This window comes from Lepidochelys kempii, chromosome 5, assembly GCF_965140285.1.
Source record: "Lepidochelys kempii isolate rLepKem1 chromosome 5, rLepKem1.hap1, whole genome shotgun sequence".
In the NCBI taxonomy this organism is placed as follows: Eukaryota; Metazoa; Chordata; order Testudines; family Cheloniidae; genus Lepidochelys; species Lepidochelys kempii.
The window spans coordinates 44,654,047-44,666,295 of NC_136384.1; positions in this window are offsets into that span (position 1 = coordinate 44,654,047).

The following is a 12,249-nucleotide window of genomic DNA, read 5'->3' on the forward strand; positions in this document are numbered from 1 at the left end:
GCTATGTATTAAAGCATCAAGTAACTACCGTAGACACTACAGAGAAAAAAAGGACAATGTTAAGGTTTGCCATCACTAATCTAAGTTAACAGACTCAAATATTTGCTATAGTTGTTGTTTAGCTCCATTAAGCAATGTATTCATTAGAGTTTGTCAAAATATAGGGAACATTTTCATGAGACTTCCCTTTTTTGTCTACAGCATTTACAATTTTGTTTTTCTCTCTGACCAGCTCAAGTTCTAATTAGGTCACAGAGGTGATTCTTGATGGTGTGCACTGACAGCAGTGGATTTAATGCTAGAAAGATTTCTGCTCCAGTGCCATGAATTTCACAGTATTTGCTCTCTAAGGGCCAAATTCTGTTCCCACATGTGTGCACTAGGAGTTGCATGTGCATATCAGAGAGCAGAATTTGGTTCTAACAAATATGCTGTGCTACCTAATAAAATGTCAGAGAACAGAGCAAGTTCACAACTTCTATAAAAACAGAAGTCAAAATCCATGTTTACATGTACTTAGCCAGTGCACATAAAAGGTCCTTGCAGTTTTCCAGGCTTTCATTTCTATGTTCAGTTTTATTACTGTTATATGTTACAGACTGAACAGGATTTTATACCTATGCACAACCTTCTTTAAAAGGATTTTCACAAAGTACTATGTTTATTTGCTGTCTGGATGTGAGTATTTGACCTTTTAACTGTCTCTTCGGATAACAAAACTACTATGATAGTAACTATTACATTTTTACTGTTGTATATTCTCTGAAATTTCAACTCCAGGTTAGCTGAGTGGAGCTTAAAATTTTGAACAGGAATCATGAAAAATTACTAAGCACTATATTATCAAAAAACGTTCATACATTTAATAACATGATTATAAAGAAATTTCTTAAAGGCACATGAGACTGCAATCCTTAATATAGGGTCTGTGAGTGAAGCTCAACTCAACTGTTAAAATATTTTTCTTTCCTAATTTATGTAAATCAACAGAATACTAAGCATACAGAATTTAGAGAAATTGTCAACACTGCAGGTTTTCCTTTTTTTAAGCAAAAAAAAGGTAGTGTCTTGTTCAAATTCCAAGTAATGGGGGGGAAAGCCCAATCGATTAATTCAACTTTCATAATTTGTTCTTAACATGTGACGAAAGATTCACTGGTTTTCATGAAAGGGTGCTTGGGTCACTATTTTAAAAACTTAGAATACTTGCCAAACTAAGACACAGGAATGAAACACAGCTCTAAATCACAGCCTTTTACTTTTATTTTGATAATACAGACCTAACCCTTCAACGTGTACACAGGCGACATTCAGATGGACTTCAAAGAGTTTTTCCCGTACAGAAATGCAGGCTCAAGCCCTAAACTTTTCAAAATGACATATAATCCTTCCCATTTTGCATGCGTAGCTTTCATTAACACTAACAGGAGTTTCAGGCAAGCATCCTAGTGGAGAAAGATCCCGGATAGCCCCTGGATTGGTGAGGGAGGGTGCAAGCTGCCTCCTCTTGATCCCTGCACTGGACTCTGCAGTAGCACAGGGATGAATTTGGCCCTGGGGCAGTGTAGAAAGGGCTGATCCTTCTACACCTGTTTAACAGATGTATCCCTCCAATACAGCCAGTTTAGCCTGCACCCAGAGAAGAGCCACAGATGCACCCTCCCTCCACAAAGAAACAGTCTCCTTTAGGCCACTGAACTTGCAGGCAGCAATGGCCACCTATCCTTGCACACTCCAACACAGGAAGACTATGGGGATGGGAGTCATATAAGTGCCTAGACAGACAAACAAGGAAGTAGATTATAGCTAGTCCCTGGATGGGTAGATTAGGAAGGAAAGATTCCTTGAACCCTTCCCCCCCTCTAGCGCGTCTGTTCAGGAGAAACATAATTTGGCCCTTAGTGTGGAATTGTGCATAATTTTACTTCGAATTAATGTGGCTGATCATATAGTGCTCTGAAACATATACAGGGACAATGATTTCCTTTGATTTACCTATACTCCTGATAATTTGGGGCAAAAATTCTGCTCTCAGATCTGTATGGTAGATTTCAACTGTGACATTCTGCTCTCACTTCATTTATAGAATGCCCATTAACGTCCTGCAGACCTGTTGAGGTCTGAGAATAGGGTTTTGCTCTTATTTCCTTATTTTTATATTTCTTTATGAACTGGGGATGTTAATAGATTGTTATTTCAATGGAGTTTTCTTTTCGTGTGAGAATAATGTGATATTTTGCCTCTCCATGTTGAAAGATGAGAATATTTTACTTGCATACTTAAAATAACAATTGTAATAATAGAGTACCAATGAATGGTTCCAGGAATGCTGAAGTGTGCTGCTAGCCCATTCAATGCCTTTACAGGTCCACAACAAAACATTATAGTGAAGGGGTTATCAGTATCAGTATAACTTGACCAATATTGGTTTAATATGATCACTTTATGTTTTCAGTGGATGGCCAGTTCCTGTTTAGTGTCGTTCAAAACTCACAATATCCATTCCATGGGAAAGTCCAACATTTCAAAATTTCCTTTTTGTCTAGATGGAAAGAAAAGTTAAAATTTCCTGTGAAATGAAAATTTCCCTCCCCTCAAAAAATTGTTTTGGAAATATCGAATCTATCAAAATGCACTTTATTTTTGATTTTTTATTATATAAAATGATGCAGAGTAGTCAAGATGACAAACTCAAAATGAAGTGGCTCAACCTGAGTGACATGAAGCTTTTAGAGAATTTTTTGTTGAAGAGTTTGACTAAATCAGTACATTCCCATTGGACATTTCAATTCTGTGGAATCAGCATTTTGAGATGGGAAAACTTATGTTGGGAAATTTTTGACCAGATTGTTCCTATTTTTTTATTTATTTATCCAAACTAAGCTGACTCTTTGGGAAGTTTACATACATATTGCTGAGTCATGTCCCAAAATTTCTTATAAGGGCTACAAACACTTCAGAAGGTTTAATATTCCTTGTTTAAAGTAGTAATTTCACTAGAAGATGCCCTCTACTCCTAAGAAATGAATAACCCTTACGAGAAATAATCTCTGTGATAGCTCTTTGTGACTGTTGATACATGCAGTTTACAACTATCAACACAGTCACCTCACAAAGCTAGGTCATTGTATTTGATTTTAACTATAATGCCACACTCACATTTCTCTCGTTCTGTGCTGTGAATTCCCTCCAGCTGCTGCCTTTTTTATGCCTCTTTTAAGACTAGGACCAGGCACAATGGCCAGATAATTCACATTTCACTTCTGCAAGGCATTCTGAGTTTAACTCTTTTGGCAGCTCTCCCTTTCCACACAGACAAAATACAATGCAACCTCCCCATCACTCTTTCCTTTTTCTTCCCTCTCACTCACACTGAGTGTGGTTCCCTGCTTGCTCTCCTCCTCTTGTTAACCTAGGAATAGGTTAATTAAGAAGATTCACGTTGCACCTTTTCCCCTATCTCTATCTTTGGGGTTTTAGTTAGTAGGGCTAGGTGCAAAGGAGACACGATTTATTAAACAAGAACCACAACTAAAGAATAACCAGATATAAACAACTCGGATGTTAACACAACTGTGGGCTTAAAGCCCTGAACCCAAGAACCCTTTACACACAATGGGTACAACAGCAATAATGTAAGGGTTAACACATCACCATATACTGTAGGTAGGAAGGATGCACAGACACCAATGGAGACGACAGACTGGAACGCTGGACACTGAAGAATACAGGACTCAGGAACATACGGGGATCTTCACACAGGTAAACTGTGATCTTCTCTCTTCAGGTCAGTTCTTGACTCACTGTCATGCATGGAGCAATGCGTACACTAACTTAACTCTTTAGGTGGAATAACTAGCGAGCGTGAGCAATGCAGCACTGACCTGCCTATAGAGAGGGTGGTCAGACGAGTCTAGCTAGGGAATCAGGTGGTAAGAGCACAGGTACAGGTTTACATATCCCCTCCTTGGTGATTTTATAGCTTTAGCTATATTTGTTATCATCTACACTGCTTAAACTTCAGGTTTGCCGGAGTACATGGACGTATTCATGACCCTTTTTACCTTAACTTTGACCCATCCAATAGTTGCCACAATTAAAATAATAGTAACAACTTGCAAGATTAAAATAATGATAAAGGGATGGACAAGGATGTGCCAGGCTTCTGCAAATTTAGTGGGAATGACAAATAGACTTTCCCACCAACGGGCAAACTTGAAATTTTTCAGCACCTTTTAAGAATCTTCTTGATTTGATCGGTGGAATGATGCATGGCCAGCATTATGCTTTTACTGTGCTCCACTAGATCTTTAATATGATTTTCTAGGACCGGATACTGTACCAATTGTTTTAACACATCGATGTTAATCCCTAGATTAACAGGGTTCACATGCTGATACAAATTAAGACAATGGATATTTTGCACATTCATCTTATCTGAAATAAAGGTTACATCACATCCCTGAATAAGTACAAAATAAATACATAAATTTACATGAGGATCATTGACAATTTCCTAGAAGAAATTTACAATAAACTTTTTACATTTATTCCTGATGCAAATACAGTTGCTGTTTATCACTACTAGCTCAGATTGATTGCTCATATGTGATTGCGGGTCATAGTGACACCTTCCCTGGTCTGGGCTTAAAGAAATGTGTGGTCCTTCATACACATTTGTGGTACAAAGATAGCCATTATTTGGTTCCCAGACACAAACACTTAAATCAACACATTGGTATTTTTCCTCATCTTTAAGTACCTATTTTGGGATGTCTACAGGAATCATGATTGTCTGATTAATGATGATTCCAAGTGGGATGAGGGGATACACCCAATTTGTGCTCACGTTATTGATGGTTAATATATGGGCAGTGACTCTTTAAATTTGGGTCAAAGCTGAAATCAACAGCTTATACCAAGTGTGGTGTTCCTTTTCAAAGGGTGTTACATCCCTTAACATTAAATTCTTTATTTCCATTGGGATGATGCCTTGAAATCCTATGCTAAGAATTCCAACTGACCACATTCTGTAGCCATGCTTGCACTTGGACGCAGGTAAGTGCCCACAATGTATTATATTGTAGATACCTATGGCACCTATTACCTTTTCCTGATTTTGTTTTTGGGCATTATATCTTGCGGAGATGGTGGTGACGATGTCATAGTTCAGGTCACTGATTTTGTTTAATGATGTTATCAGGGTTGATTTAAGGATGAGCTAGGCTATTAGCCTTTAAGGAGTTTACCACTCCCGGGCTAGCTCCTACAACACCTAATACTTTCGCGGTTAGATCTCTTTTTATCTCAGAATACCTGGGCGCAGTATTGTTAACCCATACATCCCATCACTGATGATTTTGTGAAAGGTGCACATTTAAGGCTATACATTTTCTACCAATAGTTGCATATCCATAGTTACTTTCTTTAGAGCATATCTAGGGTTAGTAATCAGCAACCATCTCAGATCTTGCTTTACTAACACGGGGCTGATGTGACTAGTATCTGATTTGGGAATTACAATCACTTCCATGTTTCAGAGTAACAGCCGTGTTAGTCTGTATTCGCAAAAAGAAACAGACCCAAACCCTTGGATCTGAGAACAATGAAAAAGCATTCAGTTTTCTTACAAGAAGACTTTTAATAAAAATAGAAGTAAATAGAAATAAAGAAATCCCCCCTGTAAAATCAGGATGGTAGATATCTTACAGGGTAATTAGATTCAAAAACATAGAGAACCCCTCTAGGCAAAACTTTAAGTTACAAAAAAGATACACAGACAGAAATAGTTATTCTATTCAGCACAATTCTTTTCTCAGCCATTTAAAGAAATCATAATCTAACACATACCTAGCTAGATTACTTACTAAAAGTTCTAAGACTCCATTCCTGGTCTATCCCCGGCAGATGTGTTATTTGACTCCAAACACCCCTGCCAAATACCATACCCCTGAATTATTTATAAAGATGGAAATATTTATGCTTCCGTAACAACTAGCTACAAATAATGTTTGCTTATACAATGAACAAAAATGATTTACACCATTAGAAGTATTGCAGTAGTGCTCAGGTCTGCTACTACAATTCAAATGTACAAGGTATGCTTCTGAAGGGGTATGCAGTCTTACTTTAAAATAGGGTACATAGAACTGAGCGTTCATAAACACTTTCACCTGCATTATCCCTTCTCTAACTCAAGGTGTCAAATTAGAGGTCAGGCAAGCACAGCTTAACAGACTTCTTGTCACAAGTCCACCGAAGCAATTTATTATGTGTTTGTCTTGGATCTTTCCCCACCCCACAACTTTTACTAAATGTAACAACCCTATTCAGGGATTCCGAATCCTTGCTTGATAATGCTGTTTGAGCACTATCATGGGGGAGAAAGGCCATATTAGACCTCTCTCCTCTTTCCAACAGAGGAAACAATTGGCCCCACTCTTATACGCAAATACCATAATATGGCCAACATCATCTGTTAATGCTGGGCCATGATACGCTCCCCAAACTTTTGGTAATGTTTTACCAATCTGCTCAGTTTTCTTAATACCCTTTATAGGCTCCACACTGCAAAAATAATGTTCCCCTTAGTCCACAGACAGCATACAATACATATTTACACATCTTATAAACCATAAGAGGCGACTGAAGAATCTTGACCCCAACAGCATAACCAAACAGAATGTCAATTATACTTTTGGTTTTACATGTATGACTCAGTCCCCTTCCACTTCTTAAGCTGAGTGGAGTGGAACCACTTCAGTTTTTTACCTTTCTTCCCCTTCAGCTCAACCTCATAGACGGTGGGGCTGCCTTTGTTTGTGATAACCACTGGTCCCAGCCACCTTGGACTTAGGGTATGCCCTTGGTCAGAAAATAACTTATACATAACTTTGTCCCCAATTTCCCATTCAAGGGGGTTGAGGCAATTCCCTAGTCTCTTATCCATTATTTTTATGTTGGCTTTCAGCTGGAAGGCTACTTGATGTTGAATTGAGCTGATGTCATTTAAGACTTTTTCATGATTCTGTCCACTACTAGCCATGGCTGGTGGTCATCTGAGGGGGAAACCTCCCAGCCACCAGTGCTCAGGTGTTCGTATTAGGCGTTCCATCAGCACCTCATGTGGGGTGAACCCGTGAGAGGACACAATTAATCTCATTGCCATTAAGACCAACGGGAGCTTCTGGTCCCAGTTTTTGCCCTGACCACTGATGATCTTCCTCAGCACTGCCTTAATGGTCCTGTTTATCTGCTCAACAAGCCCATAGCTCTGAGGTTGCCCTGCAATATGAAGCTTTTGGCAAATTCCAAGGGGTTGGCACATGGTATTCATGAGCTTTCCTATGAAGTGGGGTCTCTGGTTATAGTCTATGATTTCTGGCAGCCCAAACCTGGTGAATGTTTGTTCCATTAACACCTTTGCCATTGTTATGGCTGTAGAGTCACGAGTGGAGTATGCCTCCACCCACTTCATGAATGAATCCATGACTACTAAACAATATTTGTGACCACATCCTGTGCATGGTAAGGAACCTGTATCATCAATTTGTAGGCAGGACCATGGTCCCCCAATGCCTTGGTGCAACATAGGCCCTTTGATGACTTTTCTGTTCGAGTTGCTTTTGGCACAGGCCAGACAGTTTTGAATGTATTTGGTCACATCTTTGATAATGTCTGGCCACCATGCTACAGAGGTTATAAGGCCTACAGTCTTCGCCACACAGAACTGCCCCTGGTTATGGGCCAGACTAATCATCTCTCTGTGAGGATAGGTGGGCATAACCAGAACTGGTGACGCATCTTTCGCATCTTTTCTTAAGGCCGTTATGAGTTAGTGTTTATTTTAAAAAAATATGATAATTGCGATGTTCCTCCTTTTTTAGCACGTCTTGGATCGCCTTATCTTTATTCTGCAGTTCCTTCACATCCAGTTGCCCTGTTAATTCCACCTCTTGCGATTGTACTGTTAGCACCCCCTCATCAGAATGGGTCCAGAAATATTCCTCTCCCAATAAGGTGGCTTTCTTTTGTCAATTGGTCGACTTTGTTGCTCAACATAGAGATCTCTGCGTGGTCCTGACGGTGAGCCTTCACCTTGCAAAGGTAAGTGTTACCTGATCTTCTGGATGCTAACTTCCACGCATGGTGCAGCAAATACTTCGAGTGTGCAATCTGTCCTCCATCAGCTGACCTCATTCCTCGCTGAACCCCTACTGGCATCCACTCACTTAATGCCCATATGATCCAATCAGAATCGAAACATATCCATGTGTCTTCTGGATCTTCCTCACGTAGCACTACTAGCCCCGCCACTATTTCTGCGTCCCGGGCTGAGTTTGGCCTCACTGTTCCTTGCAGGGTCTTTCGAGACTCTACCCATAATGCTGCATAGCCTGCATAGGGTTTTCCATCCCTGTGGAAACAACAACCATCCACCACCCAGATCTTTAAATTCTGGTCCTTCACTCTTTGATAATTGTTTTCCACTTGGAAGGGTGACTTAGTCTGTTCCACTCGTTAGGAGGCAGTGGACATTCATGCTCTTGGCCTTCTTTGAGGAGGGCATAAGGTAGAACAGCTAACTGAGATGTTTTCTGCATGTCAACAGTTTTGTTCATGAGGCTAAGCATCCATCCAGCAAGTCTGGGACTTGACATTCGACCCTCATTAATTGACCGGATAGAACATAGTTGAGGTGAGCATGAGTGGTTTTGAGGATCACTGGGGACGTGCCAATTAAATATTCCCAGTGACGCAGGGACCATACTAGAGCCAGTACTACTTTTTCACAGGTATTGTATTGCCGCTCCACTTCACTCAGGACTTTTGATCCATAAGCAATGGGCTTGAGTCCATTGCTCTGGTCCTGGAGGAGGACTGCACTGATGTCTTGGTCTGCTGTTCCCAACGGAAGTTGGGATGGCTCGTTGGGCTTCGGGTATGCCAGTGCAGGTGCTCTAGTGAGGGTTTGTTCCTTTCCCAGACTCATTCCTAGGTAGGTGACCTCTGAGAGCACTAGCTGAGCCTTGGCTGGGTTAATGATGAATCTGGTATTCTTTATTTTATTTAGGACAGCATCCAGGATTTCGAGGTTCTCCTCTCTTGTGTGGCAGTAGCTACTAAGATGTCATCCACATAGCTCAAGATATTGTCTCTTTCTGCCATGGAATTCCACATTCTTGAGACAAATCAGTGGCAAATCAAGGGAGCATTGTGGAATCCCTGTGGGACGCGGCTGAAGGTGTACCGGCAGTCCTTATACATGAAGGCGAACTTATACGAAGCTGATTGGTGAAGTGGAATTGAAGAAAAGGCGTTTCAGAGATCCAGTATGGAGAACCATCTCGCTCCTGATGCAATGGTTGCCATTATTTCATTAAATTTTGCAACCACTGGGGCTAGGCATGGGGTCACTCTATTGAGCTCAACGTAATCTATCGTTAATTGCCACGTCTTCTTATCCACCTTTATGACAGAACACATTGGAGAGCTGCAAAAGCTTTCAGTCTCTATGAGCACTCCTTGCTCTACTAGTGCTTCAATGTTCTTGATGCCATCTTCTGCAGCAGCAGGATAGTGGTACTGACTTTATGGTTTGGGATCTGGCTCGTCAACCACTACCTCGGCTGTTATCTTTCCACACTGGAGGTTTTTTTTAGCAAACACCTCCAAGTGTCTTTGTGCAACTATAGCCACTTCTGCTTTCCAATCAGGCATCACTAGATCTTCAGGTGCCTTCACAGCTACCACATGGTGGGATGCTGGAATTACCACATGCTGTCCATTTTCCACATTCTGGATCAACCTTTGATTAAGAAGATCCACTACCAGATTCAACTGCGATAGTAAGTCCATGCCAAAGATACCTTGGCCACCTAAGGCTTGAATTCCAAAGACAGCTTTGGTAGCAATAATGGATGACACATCTGATTGGCTTTGTGAAGAAAACCATACCTTCCCTTCCATTAAAGCCTACTAGGACCTTTATGTCTTTGATGGGGCGCCTTTTCACTTTAGGTTCAGCATCTGTGCATAGGATTGAAACTGTAGCACAGGTATCTATCAGCATCTGATGACCAAGTTTCCCAAATGCTCCCTCCATCGTGACTGATGTGGTTGGTCTTCCCCATTTGTTGTGTGTTAGGTGCCGTTACTGGGGAATGAGGGGGAGTTTGGCCCCATCACATCAGATTAGGAGTGTTTCCTTCTTGATGCTTGCTGGAGACTGCTTCCTGTTTCTCGTACCTCGTGAGCCGTTGTAGCAGCTTCTCTGCTGGTAATCCATTTATGGCTTCATTAGTGTCAAATTTAAGCAGCTTCTTCCATAAGGCATTTCTGAATGCCCTCTGCTCCTCATTGTGAGAGCTGTTCTGGTAACTATTTTTACCATGATGCTATGCTGCAGACCTTTTTTTCCCCTTGCTGACAGCTGGAATTCCCTCTGTGACCTTTGGGAAACTCCTTTTCTTTGCTACTCTGTCTGTGGTCACTGCTACCTTCCTCCTGGATCCAGGTATAGGGAAGGCTTCTCTCTGGATTTCATAGGCCTCTCATAACCTGTCCTCCAGTTCCCTCAGTGAGATGGTCTGATGGTTCAGTGATCCTAAAGTAACTTTCAGGGTGGGAGCTAACCCTCACAAGACTGCTTCCTGAAACTCTGGAGTGTCGCATGAAAGAGCACCAGTCAGAAATACAATAGCTTCTTCCTGCTTAAGTACTTTTCAGGTCATTCATGAACCTGTTGCCATTCACAGTAGTACCTTCCTATTAGATTTTGGTGGGGAAAGTAGAATTTCAGCACACATTCAAACAGCTGTAGAGTGTTCTCTGTGTCCCCCACCTGTAGATGGATGGGGAGGGTACTGAAATCTTCTCCTAGCATACACTCCTACACCAACACAGCATCATCCTCTTTGCCAAGTCCAGGGAGAGCATTTACCTTGGCCAGCCAGCCTAGGGCTGTCTCTTGATTTAAGGAACCAAGGGCTTTTCCCACTGCCTTTGCCTGCTCTGGAGTATACAGCTTGATCTCATGCCAAGGCTTTGTAGAATGTGACGAGCTAGGCCCACAGCTGATTACCACCATGAGAAGGTTTCTCCCCTCCTGGAATTCAGTCTCAATCGGCGCTGAAGGCTGCTTTCTCTCTGCTTCCCTTGTCTCCAGCTATCTTGATATTCTATGGAGAACTTCCTCCTCAGAGTCCTCTGAGCTGTTATTGCCCCGGCTGCATCAAGGGAGGGGCAAACCGCAGCCACTAGGAGCTGCGTGCAGCCGTACCTGCTCAGGAAAACAAAGTGTCTTGTGGCCTGCCAGGGGTTTACCCTGAACAAGCCGCAAACCAAGTTTGGGAACCCCTGCTCTATAGCTAATCTGCATATAACAATTTCATTACTGTGTTTGGGAGACTGCACAGATGGTGGATTACTTGGCCCAACTGCCACAGTTCTTCGAAACCACCCACACAATAACCCCAAACACACACATCCTCATTTGCCACCCACACAAATTCACACAACTCTCCCAGCACACTGCAACCCACACATAAATCAACACAGCTATCCTAACACAACCCACACATTTGCCCACTCTCACACTTACTATAAAACCATAGCCACAGATTATCACCAGGTTCAATCGTGACCAGGATTTGTGGTCTATTACCATCCAATCTTTAAGTTCTCAGCCAGTTTTGAATTTCTGACACACAGCTTTATTAATTATCCCTGTGAGGGGCTTTCAGCTACTAGTTATTTAAATTTGACAAAATATTACTCCCAAAAAGCTGCACAGCATATTTTTTAAACATAAATAAACAAGTACTCACCTCTGGAATGTCATTTTACACTTATTGTATATGACTAGCTTTGGCAACTGTACTTTGCTAGCTAATATATAATTTTGGTCTTATAGTCCAAACAGAAACATATTTATGTGGCATATAACAACTTAAATGAGATAAGTATTCTCCCATTTCATTTCCATGGAAAGATGAGATATACTCTGTCTACCATAGTTCTGATGGAAGGACAGAGTCCTAAATTGTTTTTAAATCAGGCCCATATCTAATGTGCTCCAGTATCTCAGAAAAATGTGCAGGGATTTCTTACGGTTACTATCATGACTTATGAACTTGAATTAACTCTTGAGTTCCTCTTTCATATTAATAGTAAAGCACAACATACTGGGTGAGATAGACATGTGTGTAACATTATTTAACAGAAAACAAGATACAGTACAGCGAGCAA